Source organism: Myotis daubentonii, chromosome X (assembly GCF_963259705.1).
Source record: "Myotis daubentonii chromosome X, mMyoDau2.1, whole genome shotgun sequence".
Classification (NCBI taxonomy): domain Eukaryota; kingdom Metazoa; phylum Chordata; class Mammalia; order Chiroptera; family Vespertilionidae; genus Myotis; species Myotis daubentonii.
The window spans coordinates 42,122,463-42,136,383 of record NC_081861.1 but is presented as its reverse complement, the minus strand read 5'-3'; positions in this window follow the sequence as shown (position 1 = coordinate 42,136,383).

Sequence of the window (13,921 nt, the reverse complement as noted above, 5' to 3'; positions counted from 1 at the left end):
GGTTAACTGTACACAGAAGCAGGTGATCTGAGGTCCTTTCTGACCATAAAGCATACGACAGAGTGGGAGGACATTTGGGAAACAGTTCTCTCTCACCTAGGGGTCTAGGGTAATCTCTTGTCTGTTCTGCCATCCACACCCTTCGCTTCTTCTCCCAAACTGCTCTCTGAGCTTATTTTTCTATAGCAGACCTGATTCTGCCTCTCTCCTATTTAAAATCCCTGATGGCTAGCTACAGCCAGCTTCATTTGGATAGAATAAAATCGAAGCACCTTAGAACCATAAACGTATGTATGAAGTATGAATTTTTATATTGTTTATTTTCCAGTCTATAAAAATGTAAGATTATTGTTTCATAACATAACTGAATTGTTATTTTGAGTCCACATTCCACCAGAACAAAAAAACTCAATTTAGCCAGTTTGAGGTAAGTTCAATTACTTATAGATTTTCTCAACCATTTTAGTTTCAAAGCCATTTCAAGATTTTCCTCCTCTCTGCTTCTCCACTTCATTCTAAGGTTGATCTTATTCCAAGGAGCTTACATGTCATTATGACATGGAAGACACAGGTACCTAGGTACCTGCTCTGTAGCTATCCTCTACCAAATGCTGGCATCTGCTGGGTATAGAGTCCTATTCAAGTTCTCAACTGTCATCCCTCCTCTGTGTGAGCATCTACTGATTTAGACATCTTCCCAGCTGGCCTCAGGACGTGTAGTTCATGCCTCTTTCCACCCCACTGTCCCCTTACCATGATGGACAGGTCCCTCCAGGTATGCAGGCTCTCAGGGTCCTCCAGGAAAACCTCTGGCTGCTTCCCACCACAGGTCCTATTTTAAAATATTTGTTATGTATTCTGAACCATTTCTTTAGTGTCTGTCTCCCCAGCCGGAGAATAGTGATAATAAAAGGGAATGTATTTTTTATTTATCAATATATCTTTTTGTGCCTTTCTCAAAAAATGGTTGCTGAGTGAGTAAAAGTTGCTTCACAGCTTAGCACACTCTGAACCTTCTGACTTTTTTTAAAAATATATTTTATTGATTTTTCACAGAGAGGAAGGGAGAGAGATAGAGTTAGAAACATCGATGAGATCGATCAGCTGCCTCTTGCACATCCCCCACCGGGGATGTGCCCGCAACCCAGGTACATGCCCTTGACCGGAATCGAACCCGGGACCTCTCAGTCCGCAGGCTGACGCTCTATCCACTGAGCCAAACCGATTTCGGCTGAACCTTCTGACTTTATCTACATACACAAATGCACACAGACAGATGAAGTAAAGGATATTATCAAAGTATATAATAGGGGACACTAACTTCATGTGAGTTTGTTAGGGCAGATCTATGTAAGGAAATAATGTTTAAGTCCTGTGAATATGACACAATGTGCCAACCCTCATCCCATCCCCCTTTCAAACAAACTCACATGGCATGTTATTTCATAGGTAAACACAGACACTTTACAGCAGTGATTTCAAAATGTCTGTGAAGTCCTAGGATACTTCAGAAGGGCCTTCAGAAAGTTATGGGAAATGAATGGTGGGGGAAGGTTCTAGGTTCCTGGTAGGCTTAATAGTAGCCCCCAAAGATGTCCACATCCAAATTCTCAGAACCCATGAATATGTTTCCTTACATAGAAAAAAGGACTTTGTATGATTAAAGATCTTAATATGAGTTTAATCTGGGTTATCAAGGAGGGTCCAATATAATCATTGGGTCCTTGAAAGTATCAAACTTTTCCCAGCTGTGGTCATAGAGAAATGTGAGGAAGGGTCAGAGAGATGTGAAATTGCTAGCTTTAAAGATCAAGGAAGGGGGCCATGAACTAAAAATGGTGGGCAGCCTCTAGAATCTGGAAAAGGCAGGGAAACAGATTCTCCCTAGAACCTCTGGAAAGGAATGCTTCCCTGCTAACAATTTTATTTGGCCCAGTGACCTCCAGAGTTATAAAATAATGAATTTGTGTTGTTTATAGCTATAAACGTTGTGGTCATTTGGTGCTATAGTTCCTTGTTACCTTCTCTAGTACTTTAAACAGAGCAGCTCTGCATTGAGACATTCTCCATGCTGGGGTCCTGAAGAAAAGTTCATTTGAGGTCAGGATTCCAAGATGTCCTACCTTATCTTCTCAAATATGCCACAATACCTTAACTCTTACTATTGCCTTTATCTAGATCAGTGATGGCGAACCTTTTGAGCTCGGCATGTCAGCATTTTGAAAAACCCTAACTTAACTCTGGTGCCGTGTCACATATAGAAATTTTTTGATATTTGCAACCATAGTAAAACAAAGATTTATATTTTTGATATTTATTTTATATATTTAAATACCATTTAACAAATAAATATTAACCAAAAAAATGAGTTCACGTGACACCTCTGACACGCGTGTCATAGGTTCACCATCACTGATCTAGACTTTCTTAACCACTGCTCCTCATGTTCACGCAGCAATCTTCTGGTTATCATTCAACTAAAAGAATATCCTTTCTCTCTCTACTATCTGTACACCACTCTACCCCAGGAAGAAGTCATTGCTACTTCCTCTTGGTTTCCATTATGCTTCATGCATGCTTTGCCTAGCCTATTGAAATTACTATAAATTGATGAATCCTCAGGTCAAAGACCATATCTTACCTAATTCCTTTTAGTCTTTCTTCCCCCTCCTAATATATTTTTATTGACTTCAGAGAGGAAAGGAGAAGGAGAGAGAGATAGAAACATCAGCAATGAGAAAGAATCATTGATCAGCTGCCTCCTGCATGTCCCCTCCTGGGGATCGAGCCCCAAATCCGGGCATGTGCCCTGACCAGGAATAGAACCATGACCTCCTGGTTCATAGGTTGATGCTCAACCACTGGCTGGACTCACCTAAATCTTTTTAACCAAGCTTTTAGTGGAGTGTTGGGCACATAGTAGACATTCTTCTCTGACCACGGTAATTGAGCCTTTGCTTACTGTATTGTCAATCTCAGCCCCTGTTTATTTCTTTCGTAGTACTCACAGCTTATAATTTTGTATTTATTTACTGTCTTCCCAGTAGACTAAGTTTGATGAGGACATGTCAGTCCTGTTTATCATGGTATCTGTAGCATCTGCCACAGGGCCTGCCATAGTGTGGGCTCTTAATAAGTATTTAGGGAATACGTTATTGAGTTTCTGTTTAATTTAATTAGCAACTGGGTGAATGGGATCCATTGGCAAGGTTAACCCTAAGCATAGCTGTTGAGAAATGCAGAAAGAAGCCTGCAGCAAAGGGGCCCAGACACTGCTGCCCTCTCTCATACTCACAGAACCCAATCTCACTGTTGCTAATAGCAAGAGCCAGGCCTCCGCTCCCTGAAGCAGCTGCTCACTCCCAAGAGAGTGAATAAACGGAGTCATGGCACACAGCTCTGGAAAGTTGCCAATTTCTAATACAACTTGTCACTGTATATTCGAGGCATTTACTTGACAATAATTAGTAGCCCTTCTGTGCATCAAAACTGACCAAATCTATAGCATCTCTAATGAGATCTATGACTTTGTCTTCCAAAACTCATCAGAGAAGATGCCTTTCAATTTCAGTGGTGAAATCAATATGCTGAGTGAACACCTGTGTTGCATATTGTTCTGGTAACTAAGGAGTTGCCACAAAGTGCTCATATTTACTAATAGGTATATCTCCCAAGAAATTAGAAACACCAATTAGAAAGGATATATGCATCCCTATGTTCATAGCAACACAATTCACCATAGCTAAGATTTGGAAACAGCCTAAGTGCCCATCAGAAGATGAGTGGATCAGAAGCCATTTTCTGGTCTGTTTAGGAAGTGCTATTTTTTTTCCTCTCCTTACATTAACTCTGAAGAAAGAATTTAAACGTTCTAAAATCAGTAATTTACTTGGCTTTAGATTTGATTGTGGCATTAACTAACTTGATGCCTATTAAGGAGTTGTGAGACACCATTGACAAGTAGGGAGGGGAATTGGGGACCCCAAGAAGGATTTAGATATATGGAAAGCTTGCCCCAAATTCCTGACATTAGGCAGTCATCACCTTAATGTAGTGTTCAATTCTAACATCACTGATGGTGGGACAATCTTCTAATTAATGTGATGTAATATAGAATACCCAGTATCACCTATGGTATAATCTTTTCAAAAGTGTTTTACTTGTAATTACAAATTTATACTTCTTAATCCCTCCACCTTTTTTATTCAGTCCCCCAGACCCTCTCCCATCTGGCAACCATCAATCTGTTCTCTGTATCTGAGTTTGTTTCTGTTAAAGTACAGCATAAGGAGTATAGTCAATAATACTGTAATAACTATGTATGGTGCCAGGTGGGTACTAGAATTTTCAAGGAGATCACTTTGTAAGTTATATAATTGTCTAATCACTACACTGTATACCTTAAACAAATCCTATCTAATAAAAGAGAAACATGGTAATTGGCGTACGACCGCTACCCTTCCCATTGGCTAATCAGCGAGATATGCAAAGTAACTGCCAGCCAAGATGGTGGCCAGCAGCCAGAAAGCTTGAAATTAACATGAGGCTTGCTTGCTTTAGTGAGAGAGGACTCCAACATTCCCCGCCTGCCTTGCCGGCCTCTGAGCTTGCAGTTTAAGAAACATTGTAACAAATATAGAAGCTAAACAAAACCCAGAAACCTGCTTTCAGTGAGCCTGGGATCTCAGAGCTGGAGTTATACATTGTTTCGATTATACAACTGAAACAAACCAGATACCTTCTTTCAGCAGCAGAAGCCTCACAGCTGGAGCCAGAGCTAAAGCTGGCCCAGAATTTTAAAAAAAAGAAAAAAAGTAGCAGTTGGAAGCTTCAGTTGGCCTGAAAATAGCCCTCAGCCCCTCACCCAGACTGGCCAGGCACCCCAGTGGGGAACCCCACACTGAAGGGTGTGTGACCAGCTGCAAACAGCCATCATCCCCTCACCCAGGCTGGCCAGGCACCCCAGTGGGGACCCCCACCCTGAAGGGTGTGTGACCAGCTGCAAACAGCCATCATCCCCTCACCCAGGCTGGCTAGGCACCCCAGTGGGCACCCCCACCCTGATCCAGGCCACCCCTCAGGGCAAACCCACCGGCCCTGACCCATGCACCAGGCCTCTATCCTATATAGTAAAAGGGTAATATGCCTCCCAGCACCAGGATCAGTGGAGCCGCGAGGCCTCCAGGCACCGGGATCAGCGTGACAGGGGGAAGCGCCCCCAACCCCTGATCGCCCTGCGGCTCTGTGTGTGACAGGGGGTGGGGCCACAACCGCCCTATCCAGCCTGGTCTGTTCATGACAGGGGAAGGCGCCCCAATCCCCTGATCAGCCCTGCTCTGTGCCTGATAGGGGGGAGCTCCCCAACCCCCTGATCGCCCTGCGGCTATGTGTGTGACAGGGTGTGGCGCCCCAACACCACCCCTCCATGGGCCCTGCTCTGTGTGTGATGGGGTAGAGCCATAACCTCCCCATTGGCCCTGCCCTGAGTGTGACAGGGTGCGGCACCCCAACCCCCTGATCCGCCCTGCTCTGTGTGTGACAGTGGGCGGTGCACCAACTCCCCTATTGGCCCTACTCTGTGCGTGACACGGGGAGCTCCCCAACCCCCTGATGGGCCCTGCTCTGTGAGTGACAGAGGGCAGCACCCCAACCCCCTGATTGGCCCTGCTCTGTGCGTGACAGGGGGCAGCGCACCAACCCTCTGATTGGCCCTGCTCTGTGTGTGACAGGGAGTGGCGCGGCAACCTCCCCATCGACCCTGCCTTGAGTGTGACAGGGGGCGGTGCCCCAACCCCCCAATCGGCCCTACCCTGAGCATGACTGAGGGTGGCATCACAACCTCCCGATCCGCCCTGCTCTGTGCATGACAGGGGCGGTGCCCCAACTCCCCAATCTGCCCTGCTCTGAGCCCCACCAGGGGCTGCACCTAGGGATTGGGCCTGCCCTCTGCCACCCAGGAGCGGGCCTAAGCCAGCAGGTCGTTTTCTCCCGAGGGGTCCCAGACTGCAAGAGGGCACAGGCCAGGCTGAGGGATCCCCCTCCCCTTCCTCCCAAGTGCACAAATTTTTGTGCACCGGGGCCTCTAGTATTAAATAATATTGAATGTCAACTGTAATTATAAAAAAAATGTTTCACTGAGATCTAAACAACCCTTTATATCCCATTTTGAGTTTACAAGAAATAAAGGGGAGAGAGAAACCAGCTAAACAGCACCTCAAGGAAGCTCAGAAAACAACTAACTTGGTCTATTAAGAAAGTTCTTGTAATGAAAAAAAGGAAATGTTCTAGATTAAAAGATGCTTATCATAACAATCAGATACAACATATGCCCTGAATTAAATCCTTGGACAAAAAGATGGTGAAGAATATTTGGGGGATCACTGAAGAAACCAGAATGTCCAATGGGTATTAAATAATATTAAAGAATTATTAATTTTTAGATGACTTGATGTTATCTTCACTCTGAAGGGGAAAGTATTATTTTCTAGGGATGCATACCAAAATATTTATGGTATCACAGTGTCTGTAATATACGTTATCATAAAACAAAATTCTGAAATTATACTATACTTATTATTGACTATTCTACCTGTAATTAAGAATAAAAATGCTGGGAGAACCAAGATGGCGGCATAGGTTAACACCAGAGTTTGCTGCTTTGAACAACTACTTCAAAAGTGAAACTAAAACACGGAACGGACATCACCCAGAACCACAGGAACGCTGGCTGAGTGGAAGTCCTACAACTAGGAGGAAAGAAAAACGCACAAGGACACTCAGAGGAGGCGAAGTGGTGAAGTCAAATTCTGAGGTGCGGAGTGCGCGGAGCGGGCTGGTGGCAGAGGGCGCGGTTGGCGTTTTCAATCGGGAGGGAGTCGCAGACTCTGAGCACCAGATCCGGGCGAGTCTTTAGGGACCCAGACTCAAACGGGAGAAGCGGACTGTCTGGCTTCGGTCAGAGCGAGTGCAGCTTTCTCTCCGAGCTTTGCAGTGGGTGCTGGGACTCAGAGAGGCAGAGCCCCTGGGGACAGGACTGAGAGCCGCCATAACTGCTCTCTCCGGCCCACCCTGTTGATCCTGTGCGACCCGCCCCGCCCAAGCCCTGCACAGAGGCATTTGCTGGATAGCCTCAGGCAAAGGCTAGATTAGCACCTCCCTAGAGGACAGAAGTTCTCTCACTGCTGACACAGCTGATTCTCATAGCCACTTGGCCTGGAGGTCAAACCCTCCCTGGAATTAGCTACAACAATCAAGATTTAACTATAAGACTGCGAACAAAGACCACTAGGGGGTACACCAAGGAAGCATAACAAAATGCAGAGACAAAGAAAGAGGACAAAATTATCAATGGAAGATATAGAGTTCAGAACCACACTTTTAAGGTCTCTCAAGAACTGTTTAGAAGCTGCCGATAAACTTAATGAGATCTACACGAAAACTAATAAGACCCTCGATCTTATATTGGGGAACCAACTAGAAATTAAGCATACACGGACTGAAATAACGAATATTATACAGACGCCCGACAGCAGACCAGAGGAGCGCAAGAATCAAGTCAATGATTTGAAATGCGAGGAAGCAAAAAACATCCAACTGGAAAAGCAAAATGAAAAAAGAATCCAAAAATGCGAGGATAGTGTAAGGAGCCTCTGGGACAGCTTCAAGCGTACCAACATCAGAATTATAGGGGTGCCAGAAGATGAGAGAGAGCAAGATATTGAAAACCTATTTGAAGAAATAATGACAGAAAACTTACCCCACCTGGTGAAAGAAATGGACTTACAGGTCCAAGAAGCGCGGAGAACCCCAAACAAAAGGAATCCAAAGAGGACCACACCAAGACACATCATAATTAAAATGCCAAGAGCAAAAGATAAAGAGAGAATCTTAAAAACAGCAAGAGAAAGAAACTCAGTTACCTACAAGGGAATACCCATACGACTGTCAGCTGATTTCTCAACAGAAACTTTGCAGGCCAGAAGGGAGTGGCAAGAAATATTCAAAGTGATGAATACCAAGAACCTACAACCAAGATTACTTTATCCAGCAAAGCTATCATTCAGAATTGAAGGTCAGATAAAGAGCTTCACAGATAAGGAAAAGCTAAAGGAGTTCATTACCACCAAACCAGGATTATATGAAATGCTGAAAGGTATCCTTTAAGAAGAGGAAGAAGAAGAAAAAGGTAAAGATACAAATTATGAACAACAAACATGCATCTATCAACAAATGAATCTAAGAATCAAGTGAATAAATAATCTGATGTACAGAATGAACTGTTGATTATAATAGAATCAGGGACATAGAAAGGGAATGGACTGACTATTCTTGGGGGGGAAAGGGGTGTGGGAGATGTGGGAAGAGACTGGACAAAAATCGTGCACCTATGGATGAGGACAGTGGGTGGGGAGTGAGGGCGGAGGGTGGGGTGGGAACTGGGAGGAGGGGAGTTATGGGGGGGGGAAGGAAAAAAAAAGAGAATAAAAATGCTAAAAAAAATTGACCAAATATTTCCACTTTAGACAAGGGATAATGACTTGAATTTTGCTATGCAAACAACCCTCAGCAACTCCTAATATACATTAAATGAAGTAAGGACAGCATGATGGTTTTGAATCTAGTTTGTAAGAGACATTCCACCATTTGTATCTCTGTGCAGATAGTCTACATATTAAAAATGAAACATTCTATCTTACCTCTGAGCTATATAATAATGTGTACATGCCCCACATAGTTATTGTGTAACTTAAATGAGATAATGCTTATCAATTATTTAGTACAGTGCCTGCTACATAGTCAGAACTCAATAAATAGAAGCCTTTTTATCTCTAAGTCAATAGCTTTTAATCACTGGTTTATTGAAGGGCATTAGGAGCCCATGATCCCCATAGAATTTAATGCAAAATTTTTACAAACTCTCATTTTCTGGAAAGAAGTGCCTTTGTTTTTATCAAGTTCTAAGATGTCCACAACCACTTCAAAAGTTTAAGACTCCTAGCTTGAGAGGCCTTTTCTTAACCAATTCCAGATATGTAATGTGACTGTATTGATTATGGAGAATGTCACAAATTATGTGTGTCCTGTCAGAATATTCAAGTCACCTCTCCTGAAAACCCTCAGTTTTACTGAGAATCTGTATTCAAGAGAAAACAAAGAAATTGATGAAAGAGAAGCCACAGGAGGCATAACTGTACACAAAGGGCAGTGGCATCTTTTTTCTGTCTAATCCTTGTTAGCTGGAGAAGATGGCCTGATTAATGCCTTGTTGTAACATTTTTAAAGGTCAGCTTATGTAATAGAGGTACCATGGCCCAGCTATATTATTAGAGAGACCACTTTTGGCAAAAAAAAAAGGCATAATACTTCTCTGGAATTTATATATTACCCAGAAGGTTTTTTGAAAATCTTACTAAAATTTTAGTGTCTTGGCAATAATGTTCAAGTACCACAATTTTAATCTGGCTCTGCTCCTGCAGTACTGCTGCTAAAATCTCCTACAGGCAAATCCCTGCAGAATCTGAAAATTTGTCAGAAGGAAGACATGTCTATAATTAATGATTAAGCCTATTGACCATGATTAATACCTCCATTCTCAAGTCAATCATCTCCAAATGCTGTCACGATTCCACATGTAACTACTCATACATCACAGGATTACAGTCTCTTTCAAATCTCCTTCCAGAGGAGCTATAAGAATCTGACACATAGGTCACATCCATTTTAAAGATGTTACATTTCTCACCTTGGTTAGGGCTTTTTCATCAATGATGTGATTCCACTTTATATTTGCAATGGTCTGGTTCAGCCATGGGCAAACTATGGCCCGCGGGCCGGATCCGGCCCGTTTGAAATGAATAAAACTATTGAAAACAAAGGCCGTACCCTTTTATGTAATGCTGTTTACTTTGAATTTATATTAGTTCACACAAACACTCCATCCATGCTTTTTTTCTGGCCCTCCGGTCCAGTTTAAGAACCCATTGTGGCCCTCGAGTCAAAAAGTTTGCCCACCCCTGGTCTGGTTTCATATAATTCCATGTGGACACAGACATAGAACATGGTGATAAGATGGTTTGTCCTCATAGGAACTGAACAAAACATTAAGGCAACCCATCCCTAGGCATGCACAAGTGGAGACCTTGGACAAGACAAACCACTATACATTTGACAAGTACTTACTGTGTACCTACCACATTCTAATCACTGTTCTAAGTTCATGGGATGCATACTAATGACACTCTTCCTGCCCTCAAGGAGCTTATAATCTAGAGAGGAGACAGACATGAAACAGGGAATTTTATTACAGTATAACAGAGAATAGTTATAATAGGAGCAATTATAGAATAGTATGGAAATACTCAGTGAAGGCTTCTTTTAAAGGGGGTAATTTAAACTGGAAGTTACCTAGGAGTATGTGTATATGCTGGAGTGTTCCAAAGGGAATAGCATAGGCTAAGGCTCAAAGGTAAGCATGATACTTTCTTTTAGGACCAAGGCATTCATTCCTTCAATTGCCAGGAGTGTTGGCTGCTGATGTCTTACAGCTGTATCCCTCTCCAGAAACTATCCTCAGTCAAAGGGAGTCGACTTGTCCAATGTTATGGCCCCTTCCCATGGGCAGTTGACATCCAAATACCCAGCAATGCAGGCATTTAAAGTCCTGTCCCTCTTCACCTCAAACTGGAGACAAGTCTGAAGAAACACCTCAGCTTGTGAGCTCTTTATGAAGCAGGCTAAGGCCTTTGTTGTTACAGCATCGCAGTTCAACTGGCTCCTTCTGTCTGAACCTGCTTCACTCACTTCCATATAGTTTGTTCCTGGGAGTGATCCCCAATAAATTTCCTGCAGGCAAACCTGTTTCTGTCTGTTTCCAATGGATCAGATCTAAGACAGAATCTCAGTAGTTCTCATTGATAAAATGAGAAGGTGGATTGGATCCTTGCTAAAAAAAAACCACTTCCTGTTTGCTCTACCAACCCATGGACTGAGATTCTTTGACAATTCTTGTAGCTGTTTCAAAACACCAGGAAATGGATATGACAGACACTTAATTTTAGCAACCCCAGCAGGACTCATCACAGTAATTAGAAATGTTTCACAAACAGACCACCCACAAATCTCACACCCAGTTGGGGTTGGCATTGTCTACTTTTATAGATATAAAATTCTTTATGGCTTCCATGCCAAAGCTTGCTTCTTATAAAAAACACCGCTGCTCCCTGTGACCAGCATGAAAGAGTGCTGTTATCTTCTGCTGCTACCAGACTAAAAGCAGTAAGCCAAGCACTTTTCTAAATGCACTGGAAAGCTGAACATCTGATTAATATATTGAGTTGTATATTGCCACTGTGACTCTCTCCTGCCCCCTTCAAAAAAGTTCCTCAGCAAAATAAAATTGAAATGCATAATTATTTTTTATTTCTTTATTGAGTTATTACATATGTGTCCTTATCCCCACATTACCCTCTACCCCCCACTCATGCCCTCACCCCCCTGTTGTCTGTGTCCATTGGTGGTTGGCAGAATTATTTTGTGAGCTATTATAGCTATACCTCATTGTTATCAATGTTGATCCATTCCTAATCTTTAAATCATGTGATTCTCACCATCTCAGCACAGTAATTTCATACAGGCTTGCCATGATTTATAAAGGCCAATTTCCTATAAGGAACTTACAAAACTTAACCAAGGAGGTAAAAAACCTGTACTCAGAAAATTACAGGACACTGAAAAAAGAGATAGAGGAAGACATAAACAAATGGAAGAATATACTGTGTTCATGGACTGGTAAACTCAACATCATTCAAATGTCCATACTACCCAAAGCAATCTATAGATTCAATGCAATCCCCATTAAAATACCAACAGCATACTTCAAAGACATAGAACAAACTCCCCAAAACTTCATTTGTAATAAAAAGAACCCTAATAGCTGCAGCAATCTTGAGAAAGAGAAACCAAGTTGGAGGGATCACAATTCCAGACATCAAGCTATATTACAAAGCCACTGTCCTCAAAACTGCCTGTTTCTGGCACAAGAACAGACATATAAACCAATGGAACAGAACAGAGAACCAAGAAATAGACCCAAGCCATTATGCTCAATTAATATTTGACAAAGTAGTGAAGAGCATACAATGGAGTCAAGACAGTCTCTTCAACAAATGGTGTTAGGAAAATTGAATACATGCAAAAAAAATAAAATTAGACCACCAACTTATGCTATACATACAAATAAACTCAAAGTGGATAATGGACTTAAACATATGATGGGAAACCATAAACATCTTAGAAGAATCCATTAGCAGCAAAATAGCAGACATATGTCATAACAATATCTTTACCAATACAGCTCTTAGGACAATGGAAGCTAAGGAGAAAATAAGCAAATGGGACTACATCAAAATAAAAAGCTTGTGCACAGCAAAAGAAACCATCAAAACAACAAGAAAGCCCACTGCATGGGAGAACATATTTGCCAATGTTATCTCCAATAAGGGTTTAATCTCCAAAATGTATAGGGAACTCATACAACTTAACAAAAGGAATATAAACAATCCAATCAAAAAATGGGCAAAGGACCTAAATAGACACTTTTCAAAAGAGGACATTCAGAAAGCCAAGAGACATATGAAAACATGCTCAAAGTCACTAATTATCTGAGAGATGCAAATCAAAATCACAATGAGGTACCATCTCACACCTGTCAGAATGGCTGTCATCAACAAATCAACAACAAGTGCTGGAGAGGATGTGGAGAAAAGGAACCCTCTTGCACTGCTGGTGGGAATGCAGACTGGTACAGCCACTGTGGAAAACAGTATGGAGTTTCCTCAAAAAATTAAGAATGAAACTCCCTTTTGATACAGTGATCCCTCTTTTAGGAATATATCCAAAAAAATCAGAAACAGCAATCAGAAAGGACATATGCACCTCTATGTTCATAGCAGCACAATTTGCCATAGCTAAGATTTGGAAACAGCCTAAGTGCCCATCAGCAGAGGAGTGGACTAGGAAACTGTGGTATATCTACACAGTGGAATACTACGCTGCTTAAAAAAAAAAAAAGAAGGAATTCTTACCATTTGCAACAGTATGGCTGGGACTAGAGAGCATTATGCTAAGCGAAATAAGCCAGTCGGAGAGAGATAAATATCACATGATCTCACTAATTTGTGGAATATAATGAACAACATAAATTGATGTACAAAAATAGAACCAGAGACATAGAAGTGTTGAACAGACTCTCCAACCTATGAGGGAAGACAGGGGCTGAGGGATTAGAGATCAACCAAAGGACTTGTATGCATGCATATGAGCATAACCAATGGACACAGACAGTAGGGGGTTGTGGGCATGTGCTGGTGAGTGGAAGCAGCTGGAAAGAGGTCAATGGGGCAAAACAATAAATAATTTAAATTAAAAAAAGAACTTATGAAAATCATGTATTTGCAATTTTGTTTCCAAGCTTAGAATCTGACAGCTACAAAGAACTTCTAGCATCTAGGCCTGGAGTTTTTAACCTTAGGTCTGTGGAACCATGGGTGGGCTTCAGGGCATCTGTGAAACCATAAAATTGTGAACAAAATGTGTGGAGAGGCACCATAGTGTTATTAGAGTATATAATGTAATGTGTAAGGGGGCCATGACCCCTGAAAGGTTAAGAACCATTACACCAATCACCTTAATGACACTGAGGTTTAGAGAAATTAGATGATTTAGCCAAGGTCAACTAGTTTATTAGTAGCTCAGCTGGCACTAAAACTTAGGTTTGCTTCCTTTCAGTACAGTGAGATTTCTGCTATACTAGGCTTTGAAGCCATTTCAAACCAAGGTATCACCCCTAGTACATTATACCTTCCTCCCTATCACAGCAACATTTTCCTTACTGCCAAGAAAATGCTGCCTCCAAGAAAACCAA